Consider the following 19,049-nt stretch of genomic DNA (forward strand, 5'->3'; position numbering starts at 1 on the left):
TTGAAACAGCCTTATAAATTGGCTTGAAGAATATGCCAGGCTGTCAAAATCACCATCGGCCTATCTGACCTTCCCTCCCCTGACCACCCCCATCTATTCATCAGATGTGCTCAGCATTAATTGAAATTGACAGCACAGTGATGACAAATATATGCCATATCTCACACAATACATACTACTTCATAATCCCCTTAAAAATGTGGCACTAAAGCCCTGGCTGGTGTGGCTTAGTGGATTGAGCACTGGCCTGCAAACCAAAGGGTCACTGGTTCGATTCCCAGTCAGGGCACATGCCTGTGTTGCAGGCCGGATCCCCAGTTGGGGGTGTGCGAAAAGCAACCACACATTGATATTTCTCTCTTTTTCTTTCTCCCTTCCTTCCCTTCTCTCTAAAAATAAATAAATAAAATAAAATAAAATGTGACACTAAAGAACAAAATGAACATTTGTACCCATTTTCTGAAAGTGTTCTAAGCACCTCTCATTTCAAATGCAGTGAGAACGATGTACAAAATTAACACAAGAAAATAGCCAAGCCCTGACCAGTGTGGTTGTTCAGTTGGTTAGGCATTGTACCGCAAAGCAAAAGGTCCCCGATTTTGATTCCTGTCAGGGCACATGCCTGGGTTGTGCCTGGGTTGTGGGGTCAGTCCCAAGATGGGGCACATACAAGAGACCACCATTTGATATTTCTCTCTTACATTGATGTTTCCCTTCTTCTCTTTCTCCCTCCCTGCCCCTCTCTAAAAATTAATAAATAAAAAACTTTAAAAAACAAAGATAATAGTCAAGCTTAGTCATTCAAAAATATATAGGGGAGCTCTGTCCAGTGTGGCTTGGTTGAGTGTTGTCCCATAGACCAAAAGGTCACAAGTTTGATTCCCAATCAGGGCACATACTCAGGTTGTGAGTTTGATTGCCCAGCTGGGGTGTGTACAAGAAGGCAACCAATCAAAGTTTCTCTTTGATATCAATGTTTCTCCCCCTCTCTCCCTCTGTCACTAAAAGCAATTTGAAAATGTCCTTGGGTGAGGATTAAAAAATGTATAGAGGTAGGGCTGAAAGACTAAAATTAAACCAGAACAATGCAAACTGAGGAAACCTGGGTTATATAAATATAAATATAGCCTTGAGTATCAGCATTGAGAAGAAGTAGGAGAAGGAAGAGGAGAAAAATATGACACTCAGTGACGTGTAGTGAGGAGATGCAAGGAAAAGAAAGTAGAGACAGTACTTTCAAGTGTCTCATTTAATCTCAGGAATTGGTAAGAAAACTGAGACTCCGAGTTTTGAGTGACTTACCCAAAGTCTCACAGCCAAAAAGGAATGACAATGTGCCCAACTGAAACTCATATGACTTCAGAACCAATACTTCTGTCCAGACATTCTCAATCAACAATGAATTTATTTAAGGGCACTAAACAATATAATAAATAGTTTTATTCAAAGCAATTTTTTTACCCATGCAATGGTGTTCCACGTGGGTCTGTTTTCCTAAGACAAGATGTTGCAGTGGTGAGGTATTTTTATACAGTGGTCAGGGGCACAAGCTCCAAAGTGGGCAAAGAACACGTGAATCCCAGTTGCATCGTTCTAGCTGTGCGCTCCTTGATAATTTACCCTACCTCTCTGTGCTTCAGGTTTCCCATAAGAAAAGTGAGAACAATTATGCCTAGCTGACTGGGTGGTGAAAGGATGACATTCAAAGAATGCAGCATTAAGTGCTTAGTATAGAGCTCTGAACATGGTAGAACTTCATAAATGTAAACTATAATGATTTGTTTTATTCTCATTCCTGTATCTATGATTATTAAATTAAGATGGCATGACTTTACTAAAGTAGTTACAGGTAAAATGACATGGTGTCCAAGATCTGCTTCAAAATACTTCAAAAGAGGAGTGTGGGGAGTGTCATGTGGGAACAGAGGAAGCAAGAACAACAAATGTTGATGATTGTTGAAACTAACTAATGCTGGTACACAGGGTTAATTATGCTATTCTCTCTATTTTTGTATATATTTAAAATTTTCCACCATAAAAAGTTTTCTAAGTGTTCATGGTTAGAATACTCAAAGGACATATATGTTGGTGAACACTGCTGGGACTTACAACTGAGAAAAGACTAGATTCTAAGGAAGCCTGGTCTCCTCTCAGAAGGCCTCCAGCATCTGCTCCAAGCCTGGAATGACTACTCTCTTGAAAGCAAACTGTTCATTATAAAATTGGAAAACGATGACCTTGTCCTTCAAAAGGTTAAAAATAAGAGTTACCATTGCTCAACAGTTTAGACAATAAAGATCAATTGTCTCACTTAAAAAAAAAAAAAAAAAAAAAAAAAGAGCTACCAGGCAGCCTCCCAAACTAATTATTTTTCCAAGTCCATCACATGCCTAATATAGTGTGTTCTCTGTGGGGACACACATCCACCCTGTACCCTCGGCAAGCACTAGGAGTTCCTCCACCAACATGGAAAACATCAACTTTGATTCCCCTGAATACAGAGCTACATCCTTAGGACTTCTTTTTAACTGAAGTTATTGGGATTACATTGGCTAATACAATTTTATAGGTTTAAGGTGCACAATTGTACAACGCATCATCTAAATATTGTATTGTGTGTTCACCACCCAAATCATGTCTCTTTCCATCACCATTTACCCGCCTTTTACTCTCTCCTGCTTCCCCCACCTCCATGTCCCTCTGGTAATGAACATATTGTTACCTGTTTATGATTTTTTTTCTTCTTAATCTTCACCTTTTTCACCCAGACTCCCTACCCCCTCCCCTCTGGTTGGACTTCTAAACACAAAGAATATAAGATACTTTGTTCATTTAGCAGAAATGGGATTCCTCCTCTAAAAGGTGTTATCATACCCTGGGGCTGGTACACAAATTTTAGAAGAAAAAAATCACCCATTTTTATTTTTACATCTTACTGAAATTTAGCACTCACTTCAATTTTGAGTACAGATCAAAAACCACAATATTACTTGCAGTATCTATGACTGTGCTACACATAGAAACAGATGCTTTCATATCACAGCAGAGGTGTTGTAAGTGTCTCAAAATATCATCTATGTCTGTCATTACTCTGAAATATGGCAGTTATTTCTCCTAACACTAGACTTGTTTATTTAATATGTTGTTAAATATCATATGTATCACAATACTTTTTAAAAGACTTTATTTATTTATTTTTAGAGAGAGGGGGAGGGAGGTGGAAAGAAAGGGTGAGAAATATCAATGTGTGGTTGCCTCTTGCACACCCCCAACTAGGGACCTGGCCCACAACCCAGGCTTGTACCGTGACTGGGAATCGAACTGGTGGCCCTTTGGTTCACACGCCAGTGCTCAATCTACTGAGCCACACTAGCCAGGACTGTATCAAAATATTTTTAATGGTTCATAATTTTCTTTCAATATAATTGGTTTAATTTGTAATCTTATGCATTTTATTTTATGCATTTAAAAACTTTCTCAAGTAAAATCCACAGAGTTCACCAGATTCCTAAAGTTTGTCGAGTGCTTAGAACATGTGCATCTCATATTAGCACTACATGAGTTTTGATTACACAAAAAAATAATAAGTTTAATGGTTAGTGAGGCAGGCAGAGTTCATGGACTGGGAAGGCTATGTGATGAAGGAAAGCAAGTTTTTTTTTTTTAAGACCCTTTCTTTTTGATTATTTGTTTGTTTGTTTGTTTGTTTTTAGAGAGAGGGGATAGGAGAAAGAGAGGGAGAGAAACATCTCTGTGTGGTTGCCTCTCACTTCCGCTCCCAACTGGGGACCTGACGTGCAACCTAATCATGTGCCCTGACTGGGAATCGAACCAGCAATACTTGGCTCACAGGCCAATGCTCAATCCACTGAGCCACAGCAGTCAGGGGAAAGAGAGTTTTAAAAAATGGGAAAAAATAACTTCACTAAATAAAAATCTGAATACATGTTTACATGATTATATTCTTATTTGTAAAGCAAATTTTTTTAAAAAGAGAACAAATTTTAAATCTCTTACGGGTTTTGGAAGTCACTGTTTTCTAACATTATAGTTTAAAGATAAAATAATCTTACCGAAAAGCCAGAGACTGGGCATCTGCAAAAAGACTAACTACAGCATATTCAGCTACTGAGTCTGTGCCCTGCCTTTCTTCTAGAGTAGAACTAATCCCAGTGGTGGAATATTAGTATATTTTTATAAAAAATAAGGTGAGAATGTAAGAAAAAAATTATCACCGGTAACATAAAAATCTCTTTCAAAAACCTTGTGGCTTCTTGGAAGCTCAGTTGAGTACAAAAACAAAGTGGCAAGCAATGTGTTATTAGATATATTATGACAAAGCAAACCACCACCTAAGAGTCTACCTGGTCATTCCCCCAAATACCCCTGATTGTCTGTGGGCCTCCTGGCACATTGACACTTTATGAACTTGCCATATCTGAGGACTGCTTCCTTTCACAGTCAAGTCCTAAATGGGCCTCAGTCCTCCTGGGCCTCAAAGAAGAAAGTCATATCTAAAGGCTAGACTAGAGGTACCATCCACCAAGCTTCCATTCATCCTCAGTCCATTTTTCTTACTGTAGCCAAAAATCATTGTTTCTAAACTCAAATGTGATACTTTTCATCTCTCCTTCCAAAAAAGAACTCTTAAGCTCCCCATTTGTCTTAAGATCTGAACAAAACTTTTCCATGTGGTCCACAAGGCCCTACTAGGCCTCACCGTAGCCTACCTCTCCAGTCTCACTCACCACCATGGTCCCTCCTTCTCTGCTCCAGCCCTACTGGGCCCCTCCAGTCTCTAACGCCTTCCCTGCCTCAGGCCCTTTGCATGCGCTCATGCCTCCGACTGGAATATTTTATCACTCTCCTCACCAAGGTAATTCAGATCTCAACTTCAATCTAAGCATCAATATATCACAAAAGTTCCTCTCACACACACAGCCCCCTGAGCTGCCATGTTTCAACAGGTCTATAAGAGATTAGAGTGTGTCCTATAAATAAATGGAGTCACACAATCACTATTGGCCTAGATTAAACTTAAATTTTCCAGCAAGATTTGCATTTGCCTCTGCCAGTCATCTCAGGGAACCAATCTGATATCACTTTAAATTCTCTGCTTGAGATTTTTGACACATTATTGATGTAAATTCAGATGGAAAACCATTAAGTACACACTTGACACTGGAATTCTCGAAGGAGTTTTATTTTCCTCCTTCCACCCAGTGCCAAAGTTGAGGCTAGCTCTATTTCCTTCCTGCCTATGTCTCTTACTATGATATAGTTTATTTCTCATTTGCCTTTCTATTGATGGGGACAGCGCTTTGGTATCCCAGCTTAATGTAAAGTTCCTTTTTAGGGTTTCCATCATGAATTTTTTTTTAGTGGTACATAGAACAACCATGCATTACATAAAAATCTCCTCTATGTTCTGCTACATTCCCCTATTAGAGGCTTTCTTGGTACCTTGTACAGCTCCAGTCTTTTTATTCATCACAATGGTAGTTTCAGCTTCATTTCTATTATTCAGTTGAATCTACTTTCATTACTAGACTATAAGTTCCATGAAGACTAGAACATGAGACCTATTTTTTAATTTTATTAGAACCTTGCATAGAGCTTAAATATTAGGTGCTCCTTTAATATTAATTGAATTAATGAATAAGTGAGTTGTTGAAAGAATGGATGAATGAATGAGAACTCTGTCAAGGTCATGGCCCATTTAACTCACTGCCTTTCCAAGTCAACCAGATGTGTGATTGTCCACATCCAATGCCACAAGAACTAGAAACTTATACCTGAGTAGCAATACACACCTCCCAGCCCATCCAGATCACCTACAACTCTATTCCATTCTTCTTTTACCTCTAGGACTGGCTCCTGCCTTTCCCCTTTCCCTGGATCTCCACCCCTGACCTTCTCCCCTGCCATAAACAACAGATGTCAATCGGTGCTGACCTCACTGGACTCAGCTTACCAGATGTATGCTCTGGTTTTCCCTATCAAGATGCCATTATTTACTTAGGGTGAAGAAAGAGTTGAGCAGCCAAGAGCCCTGTACTATATGCCCAAGTGAACGTCAGCCTTTATAAGAACTGATTCCAGTACAAGTCATCCATGGATGCTAAAACCATTGGTGAAAGGTTAGAGGTGAAGAGGATATCTTAGTCTCAAAGGGTTACTTCATAGATCATACACTGATTACAATGCAGAATGGTGATCTTCACAAGAAAGAAACCTGGGATACAACACCTAACCAAAGTGATCACATTTAACATCATCAATAATGGCACAAACTGGCGTATGTCTCTTGACATGCTCCAAGAGAAACTCATTGTGACTTATGAACCACTCTTGTAAAAAATATTTAACATGGATATAATCCTAGGGAAACCATCAGATGAATCCAAATTCAGAAATATTAGTCTGGACTCTTAGAAAATGTCAAAAAAAAAAAAAAAGGAGGTTAAAAAGCATAACTACTAAATACAGAGCTTGATCTTTGGTTTAAAAACAAAAACAGCCATAAGGTGCATGTTGAAATAATTGGAGAAATTTGAATATGGATTGTACATTAGATAATAATACCAAATTAATTTACTTAAATCATTATAATTATACTGTGGTTACATAGGGATGTTATGCTGAAGCATTTAGGAATGAAATGTCAAGCTGTGAGAAACTTACCCTCATATACACAGGGCGGACCAAAAGTAGGTTTATAGTGGTTCATATGAAAAATAATATAATTATTTTATAAATAATTAATTATAATACAATTAAAATTAATTATAATACAATTATCTTGTATTAAATAATAATACAAGAATAAACTTTGTGTTTCGTGTACTCACAACTGTAAATTTACTTTTGCCCCCCACTGTACAGATACACATATACGGATAGAGAGAAGAGAGCATGCAGATGTGGCAAAACATTAACTGGCAGTCTAGATAGAAGATACAAGGTGTTTACTAAAATGTTTTTCTGAAAAGTGGGACAACTGTAATTGAAAAACAATAATTAAAAAAAAGAAAAAGAAAAAAATGTTTTTCTGTAGGTTTGATGTTTTTCAATACAAAACACCAAGGGAAAAAGAACAAAAGAATGATATTGTTTCTTTTACTATTTAGGAACAAAGGAGGTTGACAAAGGATTTGTACAGTAGAAAATGTAGCAGGGAGCATAGTAAGTGTTTAAGATGGAAATCTGTCTCCACTTTCCAGGAGCTCCTCAAGGAAAAGTAATGGTAGGTCCCTATTTGGACTAAAGGTACTTGCCTCTGAGCTCCGAGCAGGTGTTGAATCACCAGGTGTGTAGAGTGCTTTACATGAACTTCACCTAAATTATGGCATTTGATGCCAGCAAACACTCTGCAAAAAAGGCAGGACAGATGCTACTATGTTCACCTTACAAATGAGGAATCAGAACCGGAGAGAGAGGGCTTGTTTGACTTCAGTAATTACAGTTAATACCTGGCAGAAGGAGGTCTTGACCCCGTGTCCTCTTCCGTCCTGAGTCAGAACTTTTTCTGCATAACTGCTGTTTACGACACTATTCATTTCCTAGGCTAATATGTGTCATGTGCCAACCATTTGCTTAGTATTATGGTTATAAAGAGATGCATAATATTTGTTCTGAAACATTCATAGAGCATTTTTTTCATTCAATAAATTCTTAATAGGCTCCCATGTGCCCAGTATTGTGCTGGGTGCTGGGGATGCAGAAGTAAATGAGATCCTCCAGGGGAGCGCAGGCCAATGAAGATTCTGGTACAATGTGGGAGATCACAAATACTCTGACCACACGAAGCAGGAATATTTCTACCAACCCCGTCAGAGTGACAATCACACGCTATTGGCATTACTTGTTTTAATATCCGCCCTCCCCACTAGAGCATCTGACCACTATGTCCCCAGCCCTGAGCGCAGTGCCAGAAACAGTGCCAGAGTGCTGAGCAAATACACGGGAAATAAAGAAGGAAGGGGAGGGGGGAAAAAGGGAGGGAGGAGTATCCTTTCCTCTGAAATCTAAGGTGCCCCGTAATGTTATACAGGATATTGTAGCACCTCCTCTTCTCACAACCCACTTGCCAATCTGCATGGACGCATGTCCCATCCTTTGCCTTTGGTGCAGCGTCTCCAGAGAAGTGAAGAAAGGAAGCACTGTGGGGGAAGCATGTCCAAAAGATCAGCAAATCTCATCCACAAGCCCATAAATTCTCCTGAGGGCAAAGCTTCATGAATTACTACAGAGATAATCACGGATGTCTTAGCACAGCTCACAGAAGCGTTCCATCAGTCAAAACCCTGCCTTTACTCTCAGCTAAAAACTAGGCTTTTCATCAGAGCTACAAGGAACAGAATTGAAGAGAGTTGTAAGGAGGGAATTGAGGCACCAGAGCCAAAATGTATGTGAGTGTGTGTGCGTTTATGTGTTCACCAGTGATCTCCATTTTAAAGTCAAGAGACCCTCCAGAGAACCCAGCATGAGGTCCAAGTTCAAAGCTCCTAAGTATCCCACAGATGTCTGACCGGTGCCAAGTTTTCAATATTTCAGCAAATGAGGGAAAATGGTCTTAAAGAATTTCCTAAATATTTTTCCAGCTCATACTGCTTAGAGCTATTTTACATAATTCTGTGGTTAGAATTTTCATTGTCATTTAAGAAGTAAGAGTACAATACAAATGCGAAGTTTCACACAGCTTTCTGAACAAATACTTGCCATATATCCTCAGAGGCTCAAAGATGAAGATATGAATTGACCAAATCAGGAAGTTAAAGCAGAGTAGAGCAGTGTTAAAATCAAAACCCAAACAGGGGCCATGGTTTCCATGTTCTTGGGACTTGTAGCATTTCTATTTTCTGCAGATGAGAACCTCCCAAAGCTTCCCAGCATGGCTAAAACTTACTGTTTACTCCTCAAACCCAAATACCTTGAAAGCAGAGTCCTCTCCTTTGTCAATCACCACCACTTTATGTACTTTTCCATAAAAGAAAGGATGAACCCAGTTCTTGATCCATGCTTCCCCATTCCATCAAAAACTAAGCATATTCAGATATTGTACTGACTCCTTCAGATATCATATAAGAAGATAATGCTTGTGGGTATAAAAATTCATTTAATACATTAACACATTTACTCAAGGTTAATACTTTACTAAAATTTTTTAATTTCCCAAAGCATAGAGTGAAAAGAAAAGGTAACGTTAATTTATACTAAGAAGCATTTATTCACTGGTTTTTACCTCTTGGGAAGTAAAGATGATCACTATTTTATTTCAAATAAAGAAAAGTAAATAAGGGGATCAAAGGGGAAAAAATTGGGACTACTGTAATAATATAATCAATAAAATATACTTTAAAAAAAAGAAAAGTAAATAGATTTCTTAAGACAGAGTTGGTGATCCAAAAATCATCTAGGATAATAATAATTATTTGTTTAGGGCTTACTACATAAGATACATGCCACTAATACACTTTTTAATGAATAAGGAAATCATAACTTTCAATGGTTAATACTTGCTCCTAAGGGTATACATCTACAAAGTGATGGATGAAAAATTTAAATCCAGGTAGTCAGATGCCTCCAATGAAGAAATACATTTCTAAGCAGAAAATAATGACTGGTTTCTTGCTGCAATGAAAATACATTTCCTTTAAACCTTGAAATAACTTGCCTATCCATAAGTGCAAGTGATTGTGATACATTTTGGGAGGATGTGGTCTGAAAACATAGCTCCTGGCTCCATTAATATGCTGGAAAATTTGGTTGTCAGCATTGATTAGTCAGAAGTCATTTTCTTCACAGTCAAGACCATTTAAAATCTTCTAAAAGAGATAAACATCAAATTATAAAGTCCTTTATTTACCTAGTGATTGTGCAAAATTTCTCACCTTTTATAGATTTTTTTTACTAGGCCTTTTATAAATTTTTATTGACCAGTACATAGTAGACATTTATTAAATGCTTCATTGGATGGATGGATGAATATCACTGACACTCTGTCTTGGGTAACTGTTTAAGATTACTCTGACTGGGTGTTTTAAGCCTTGTCTATTTCAGTTACCTTTTGCTACCTAACAATTTACTCCAAAACTTAGTTGGTTAAAAATATAATAATCTATTTTTCATGATCTTATAGGTTGAGTTCAGCTGAGCAGCTTTTCTGCTCCACATGGTATTGGCTGGATTACTCATGGGACTGCATTCAGCTAAGAGCTGAGTGAGATGCCTCATGGTTCTTCTATATGGTTTATCTCTCCATGCCATATCTTATCCTGTAGGCATTCTCTACATGGACTCTCTGCACAATAGAGTATCCTGGACTTTCATTCAGAAGCTGGATTCCAGGATGGAGGCTTCCAAGAAGACCAGCTCCAAAATGCAAAATCTCATCAGGTAATCATATGGTGGAAAGCCAGACTTAGCGTGGGAGGGGATTATAGAGAGCGTGAATCCAGGAAGCCTGGTTCATTTAAGACACTGGTGTAAGGGCCTACCTCATAGGCCAACTTGTTTTCTCTTCTTTTTTTTTTTTTTTTTTTTTTTTTTTTTTATTTTGGTTTTTCAATTACAGTTATCCCCTTTTCCCCCAATTTCTCTCCTTATCTTTGAATATGAACTGGTCTAAATGGGTAGAGTTGTAATAGTCAGGATCCTTTTGTTAGAAATAACAAAAACTCAATTCAGACAAACTAAAGCAAAAAACAAAATATGTTGATTCATGTAATGATAAAGTCAAGCATAGTTGGGTCCAGGTACTTAAATATTGTATTTAGTAGTCTCTTCTCCCATCTCTTTGGTCTATTCAATTCCATGTTAACTTTATTTTCTGAAAGGCAACATGGTGGGGTGAAAAAATCACCAACAATCCATACTTAAATGATTTTCATAGCTCACAATCTCAGAAGAATAGATCTCTCTAATGACTTTGATTTCCCAAAAGAAACTATTTGCCCAGGGTCCCCAGACAGAGAGAAGGTTTCCTGCCACATTACTCGGTCCACAGAAATGACATTTTTGGTCCCTTTTTTACTAAGGAAAGAGTTGTTCCTGTTGCCATGCTTCATTATAATATTTCTAGAAGGAGGAGGAGGAGACTTAAGTGGCCTAAAATAACATAAATAAACATAAAATAAAACAGATCATTTTATTAGCTCATGGTTTCTCTGGGTCAGAAATTTGAGACCAGTTCAACTGTGCAGTTCTGGCTCAAGATCTCTTAAGGGGTTGCAGGCATATGGTAACTGGAGCTGGAAGTGGGATGGGTTGAAGCGGGTCAGAAGGGGCAGATGGGAGCTGGCCAGGCATCTCTCCCCTTGCATAGTTTCAGGACTTCTCCAGGCCTCCCCACATGGGATAATCTGGGTTTCCTCATAGCATGGTGACCTCTGGGCAGCTGGAACGCTTGCATGGCAGCACAGGCCTCCAGCATGAGTGTTCCAACAAGCAAAGTGACCAAGGCATCATCTTTTCTGACCTACACCCAGAAATCATGCAGCATCACTTCTGTATGTATTGGTTACAAGTGAGACATAAGAGAATCAAGAAAAGAGGGATTGGGCTCCACCTTTTGATAAAGAATGGGAAATTTTCTACAAGAATATGTGGGCTGCCCTGGCTAGTGTGGCTCAGTGGATTGAGCACTGGCCTATGAACCAAAAGGTCATCAGTCTGATTCCCAGTTAGGGCACATGCCTGGGTTGTGGGCCAGGTCCCTAGTGAGGCAACCAATCTAACCAATCGATGTTTCTCTCCCTCTCTTTCTCTCTCTTTTCCCCTCTCTGTAAAAAATAAAATAAATAAAATCTTTAAAAAAAAGAACACATGGACTGAGGAATTTTCTTGTGGCCATCTTTGGAAAATACATTCTACCACAGCAGCCCTTATAGAGCTGGGACTTGCTTCAGGAACCTCAGCTCTGATGTGTCCTCCCTGCACAGGCCCAAGTTTTCATGATGTCACAGTGCAAGCATGTTTCTCTAACTTCAAATTACCTCTTTGTTTCCAGCACCCCAGGTTACTTAGTTTTGTTGCTGTTCTTGTATTTTATCTATCAGGCCCATGTATGGGCCGTAGGAGCCCAGTCCATGAGAACAAACTGGATTCTGACTCTGTTCTTTGACTCTGAAACTTCAGTCTTATTTGGCAAAAATCTCCACCAAATTTAAATGACTTTATTTCCAAATTTTAACTTGAGAGAATAAAGCACATGAAACACTTTTGTTCTTTCTTCTTAGTTTTCTTGCCAAAGGTAAACCCAGATATAAGGAGTACAATGAGTCTTGAGCAAAACAAACAACATAGTGTCACCCCATAAGGCGGTGAAACTACAGAGCATAAATACAAGAAAGCCTTGAAAGCAAGAGGAGAGAAAAGACATATGACCTACAAAGGAACAACAATTAGTCAGAAAGCTGTTATTTCAAAAGAAACAATGTGAACTAAAATACAAGGAATCTTGCCAAAATGGTGAGCAAGGATAATTATCAATAAAAATTCCATATGATATAGTAGGCAGTTAGGCCTGAGCAGAGCAGGAATGATAAGCCAGAGAGGGAAAGTCACCAGGGCAGACAGCCTGGGTACCTAGCAACAGGCTGAACTGGGAGAACAAATAGTTTAGGGTGGGACCTTGCCTCCAGGGTGACCTTTCCTTCCCTAGCTTATCACTGGTCCTGTTGTTTAGACCCCTGACCTTTCATATCGTTGGTATCCTTGACATTTCTTCCCCTGCCATGTTGCTAGTCATGTGGCAGGCTCCCTCTGAGAACAAACAGGGGGCCAGAGAATAGCCTCATACAACTCCCAGACAAGCCCTTGCTTGACCACTCCCTTAAGCATTAAGCCCTTAGGACAATGAGGTTCTGATCAGCATGAAATAATCTTAGGAACAAAGCCTTGGATCTGTTGAACACAGAGAGAGTTTTTGGTTAAAGCAGAAATAACACCTAGGCCTCAGTTGTGTTTCAGCTCCAGGCCAGAAATGCAGCAAAGCCAGATGAAGCAATGTCATGGCTGACATCAGGACCAGATGCAATGACTTATCACCTCTTACCTTATCACCAACCCTGAAAGGACACACCTGGAAAGGTCTATTGAGATCCTCCCCTGAGACCTCACCTAAAATCCTTGCCTCTGGAAACAGATAAAACCCCTTCAGATGAAGGACCCAGTGCCACTGTCTCTCTCGAGAGCATGCCCACGCCTTTCCCCACCCCCTTCTATCACCAGGCCCACTCTCTCTGGAGCATGCCTGAAACTTTTCCCCCCTCGGTCCCCCAGTTGCATTTTCTTTGCCTTTCTTTCTCCTAAGCTCCAAGGGCTCTTCTTCTGCCTCATAACTTGTTTCCTGAGTCCACACAGCCCAACTGGCCCCTTTCTTCTGCAGCTCACTTCTTCTACCTCTGTGACTTTCTAAATAAACTTTCACCTGTATTTGAGTCTTGGCTCTGGATTCTTTCTTCACAAAAACTCAATGACCAAGGTCTAACATCTGGTGCCATTTGCCAGTAACACATACTCAGGTAAAGCATTCTGTGATTGAGAACAAAAATACAAGACAACTTCAGACAGATTGAATTAGCAGCCGTAAGCCATTGCAGAAAGAACTACTGAAGGACATAGTGCATTAATAAATAAAAAAAAATTAAAGCCAGAAGAGGTGAATTATAAGAAGCAATAAGAATAGAAATTATAACCTATTTACATAAAATATATATACAGTTCACTCAGAAGTTCTTTCAAGTCATTAAAGTACAAACTAAAAATAATGGCCCAAACATATCCCTGATATATACTTCTTGACATTTTATCTGATCTATTCGGTGATGGTTAATTTAAGTGGGAACCGACGTTTGCATAATTGACCACAAGATCCTATAACTGGGCATCATTAGACATCTCTCTTAATTATGAAACATACAAATAGTTTACATGCAAATTAAACTCTCAAACTCATATCAGTCATTAGTTTCACCCTTTTTACTATAATTCTTAAATTATAAAATATATTGCTTTTGGTGTTCCCTAGCCTTTCCCTACACCAGGATGGAGGTACAAGCAGAAAGTTAACACAACACTTCTGGTTTCACTCCAATGGGTAGAGAGCTTGGAAGCCAAGCCTCCCATCCTTACAACAAGATAAACCTGAACAAACTAAAGCACAACAGCTTTTCCTGGGCCCACCGGAAAACTGAGGTTGTAGGGAAAACTACTATCCAAAATCTGGAGAGGCAGGCAAATCTAGAAAGCCATAGATAACATCTGCTTACCTGGAGCAGAAGCTGCTGGCACTATAAACTGGTAGGAGTCCCTAGCTACATTAACAGGAATCTTCACAAAAGCCAATTTACCTCATTTCCTCAATTACCCAATACAACATGACCAGCTTTCAACAAAAACTTAGACAATGCATGCCAAAGGCAAGAGAAAACACCCTCCAAAAGCAAAAAAACAAGTGCCCTGGCTGGGTAGCTCAGTTGGTGAGAGCATCCTCCCAGTATGCCAGAGTTACTGGTTCAATTCCCAGTCAGGGCACATACGAGAAACAACCAATGAATGCATAAGTAAGTAGAACAATAAATCACTGTTTCTCTGCCCTCAATCCTTTCTACCTCTCTCCATTCCTCTCTCTCCCTATAATCAATAACCTGGGGGGGAAAAAAAATAAAAAGCAAGCACTAGAACCAGATTCAGATGTGATACAGCTTTTGGAATATCAGACAGGTAATTTAAAACATCTATGATAAATATGTTAAAGGCTCTAAGAGAAAAGTAGACAACATGCAAGAACAGATAGGTAATATATGCAGAGAGATTTAAAAAAAGAACATCAAAAGGAAATGATAGAAACCAAAGCACTGTAACAGAAGTGATAGATCCCTTTGGGAGACTCATCAACAGACTTGACATGGCTGAGAAAAGCAATCAGTGAGCTTCAAGATAGGTCAATAGAAACTTTCCAAAGCAAAATGAAAAACAAAACATCCAAGAGCTGAGGGGCAATTTCCACCTTAAAATACCAAACATAGGCGTAATTTGAATCCCAGGGAAAGGAAGGAAGGAAGGAAGGAAAGAAGGAGGGGGAGAACACCGATATAAACTCATGTTTAGCTTAATGTAGATACAGATGCTTACACATAAAAATATTTGTAAATGCGTGTCAATACACAGGTTAATAAACACATGTACATTTGCTTGCTCTGTCAGTTGAGAGGGCACAGAAGCAAAGATAACCCAGCAGCAATTAGCACACTCAATGCCAAGAACTTGGTTTCTAATACCATTCTCTACTAAAAAGAGCTGGTTAGGGTGCCTTGGGAGAAATGACTAATTCTAAGACTAGGCCAGAAAATATACAAAATGAGCCTGGAGTATCCTGTAGTGCCAGAAAGTAAAAAAAATGCTAAAAAGCAAACAAAACAGACTAACAAAAGCACACTGGAAAAATGTGAACAATAAAATAAAGTAATATGGAATTACAACCCAAAGTATAAAATATCTATAATAGAAATAAATGGTTAAGGCTGAACTGCAGACGGAATCGGGACCTCCAAGTCCAGCGTGATCATGTTCCTTCAGTTCTACCTCAATGAACAGGGAGAGCGGGTCTATACCCTGAAGAAGTTGGACCCTGTGGGACAACAGACCTGCTCGGCCCATCCTGCTCGGTTTTCCCCAGACGACAAGTACTCTCGACATCGCATCACCATCAAGAAACGTTTCAAGGTGCTGATGACCCAGTAACCGCGCCCTGTACTCTGAAGGTCCCTTAAATTTCGTGTTTTTCCTGCCGCTTGCTGCCCCTCTGAGACTTTCCGAAACCAAGCTCTTCAATTTGTGAGCCTTGAAGCCCTCCTAACCTCACCCTTGCATTTTGGAATCCAGTGTCGTCATTACTTTGATCATGCGTGGGGGAGACCATCATGGTAGCATCGCCCATAAAGGAAATGAGTTTGAATCTGCTTTTTCATATTTAACTCACTGTCAGGTTATTAAAATGATTTGAAAGAGAAAATAAATAAATAAATAAATAAATAAATAAATGGTTAAATAAACATATAAATGGGGGAAGATAGACAAATCTCCACCCTCCAAGAGGTGAAACCTAACTTCCCACTACTTGAGAATGGGCTGCAAATGTGATTTTCTTCCATAGAGGACAGTGTGAAAATGGGTGAGGGCGGGTGGGCCGGGGGGATAATTTGACAGCAGAGAAACTTGACAAACACTTCCTCAGCCAGAGGATTGAGGTTAACGTCCACAGTGATAAATGATGTTGATAATATGTTCCTTAGATATAATGTGATGAGAATGGCACTTTAGCTCCGTGGTCTTCTCCCCAGAAAAGCACATAATAAGGAAGGATCAGATGAATCTTGAGTGGCTGGGTAAAAAAGGTAAAGGGATTAAGAAGTACACACTGTCGGTTACAAAATCATCACAGGGATGTCAAGTACAACACAGGAAATATAGTCAATAATATTGTAATAACTGTGTACAGTGTCAGGTGGGAACAAAGGGGAGCACTTCGTAAGTTATATAAATATCCAACCACTGTGCTGTACACCTGAAACTAATACGATATTGAATGTCAATTGTGATTGAAAATAAAAATGAAAAAATTTTTAACCAACAAATCTCAGAGAAAGCACATTCTACAAGAGACCTAACCAGCACTCCTCAAAACTGTCAAGTAATGTCTGAGAAACTGTGACAGCCAAGAGCAGCCCAAGGAGACATGACAATTAAATGTAATGTGGTGCCCTGGATGGGATCCTGGCACAGAAGAGGGATATTAGGTTAAAGCTAGGGAAATCTCAATAAAGTATGGACTTGAGTTAATGATAATATATGAATATAAGTTCATTAATTGTAACCAATGCCCCTTACTAATATAAGAAGTTAATAACAGGGGAAACAGCGTATGGGGGACTATCTTCATAGTTTTTCTATGAACATAAAACTATTCTAAAATTAAAAGTTTATTTTTTTAAATAAAGTGAATGTTACCAAAAGAGAACCTGTGCAGTAAGCAGGAGTGTAAATAGTAAAGGATTTCTATAAACCAGGGGGATGAATAATGAAGAGCTGATCTGCAAAAAACAGTTACAGAATTGCCAGAAAACTTAATGCTTTGTCACTGCAAGTGTGAACCCCAACCAGCAGCACTGTATCCCCTTGAAGCTTTAGAATCTCAGACGACACTCTCACCTACAGGTGATGGGTGATCGATATACACATTAAAGTTTAAAAGGGACTCACTTAGTGACCATCAAATAAATATTACTTATTCATCCTTCCTCCCCAAATCACTTCCCCAATAGAATTCTTCTACCAATAAAACTCAAGAATTCAGTTTTTCTGATAGATATATTTATTGCAAAAGTTGATTGACTCACCAAGGATTCTAACTGGGAAAATATTTCTAACAGAAAATACTATAGGCTAGAGCTCTGGGTAAAGACATTCTTGGTTTTCATCTAAATTCTGAGCTAGTTAATCACCTTTCTAAAAGCTTTGAGACTCCTGGCTGGTGTGGCTCAGTGGATTGAGCACCAGCCTGCAAACTGAGGGGTCACTGGTTTGATTCCTGGTCAGGTCACATGCCTGGGTTGCAGGCCAGATCCCCGGTTGGGGGCAGGCAAGAGGCAACCAATCGGTGTATCTCTCACACATTGATGTTTCTCTCCCTCTCCTCCCTCTCACTAAAATAAATAAATAAAATCTTCAAATATATATATTCTTTCTTTTTTTTTTAAATAAAAGCTTAGAGAGCTGGGATGAGTGCCTTCTTTTAAAAGATATGTGTATTCATCAGTTCAAGGTACTGATATACATGAGCTCACCCCAAGAGAGAAAAAAAAAGGCTCTTCCTTTGCCCAGGTGAAGGTGTGTTCACCTCTATCTACACAGTGGAAAATCAGGCAGAGTAATTACAGGTGGAATAAGGACTATAAGATCCAGATTACTCTCAGGAAACATTTCTGAGTCTAAATGTACTTTTTAATTAGCTCTTCCAATAGCATCATACTAATTGGCTAATTTGGAAATGATATGAGACCCCATGTGCTTTAAAGAAAATCTGTTTGTTGATACATTTATCTGCACCTGAGACTGTCTTATTGCTGGCAGGACAGATATTATTAAAACAGAATCACCTGCTTATTTTAACCAGATTTTTTTAATGAACACACATGAATTGGATAATCCCTAGGGTTTCAGGAGGCAGTATTAGCATTTTGAGTGATGAGAAATTGCCACTTGGATGGGAAATAAATGAGCTTTAAATAGATCCCATTATTTTTTACAAGGTTATTATTGTAAATGTTTCATAATAAAAAAAATGCCCTTCGTGTCTATCCTCATTGTTGGTTTATAATTGGGGTGTTAACCTCTAACAAGCCCAGCTCTTCACATCAAGCCTCAGTGAGTTTTTCCTAAGTGATTACTACATAAAATTACTTTTTATTGGTCCCCATATTTCCAACAAGTTTCTCGGTTTGTTAGCTATGTTGTGAAGAAAATGTGTTAAATTTATTTATTTGGGTTAGGAAACAGTGGCTTTTTAAAGTTTTTATGGGAATAATATATTTCACTATTAACAAGACTATCCTAAGCACTATAGAAACATGATTTAGGTTAGAACATGATGATGTATTTGGATATTTATTTATATCTCACCTGAATATTTCACGTTGCTTTTCTTGTTTCACAGAGATGACACTTCGTAAACCAAGCAAAACTTCCTTCTAGCTTGCTATTTAAAATGTTCCTTTTCAGCCTAATGATAGCCACTAAATAATAAAAGAAGAAACTGCATGGATCACCCTGAATTTCAGAAAGTGCAGTGATAAATCGTCCCCTCCCTCCCACTAAACATTCTCGTTTCTTCTGAAAGTATTAATGAACAGGCTGCTGCTATTCTGCAAGTGGGCTAAGACTCATTGCTGAGTTTGGAAATGCTAGGGTGCCCCCTATGGTTGCAAATGGGGAAGCACTTCTCTTGGCTGTTCCATTCAGAGAACAGGATTCTTTCCCAAATGACA

General features: G+C 38.9%; 1 pseudogene; it reads left to right on the plus strand.

Annotated features, from left to right (window-relative positions):
- Positions 1–15,570: 15,570 nt before the first annotated feature.
- LOC150005158 (H/ACA ribonucleoprotein complex subunit 3-like) lies at positions 15,571–16,011 on the plus strand (annotated as a pseudogene).
- Positions 16,012–19,049: the final 3,038 nt, after the last annotated feature.

Source organism: Furipterus horrens, unplaced genomic scaffold (assembly GCF_987537825.1).
Source record: "Furipterus horrens unplaced genomic scaffold, mFurHor1.1.pri manual_scaffold_7, whole genome shotgun sequence".
Classification (NCBI taxonomy): domain Eukaryota; kingdom Metazoa; phylum Chordata; class Mammalia; order Chiroptera; family Furipteridae; genus Furipterus; species Furipterus horrens.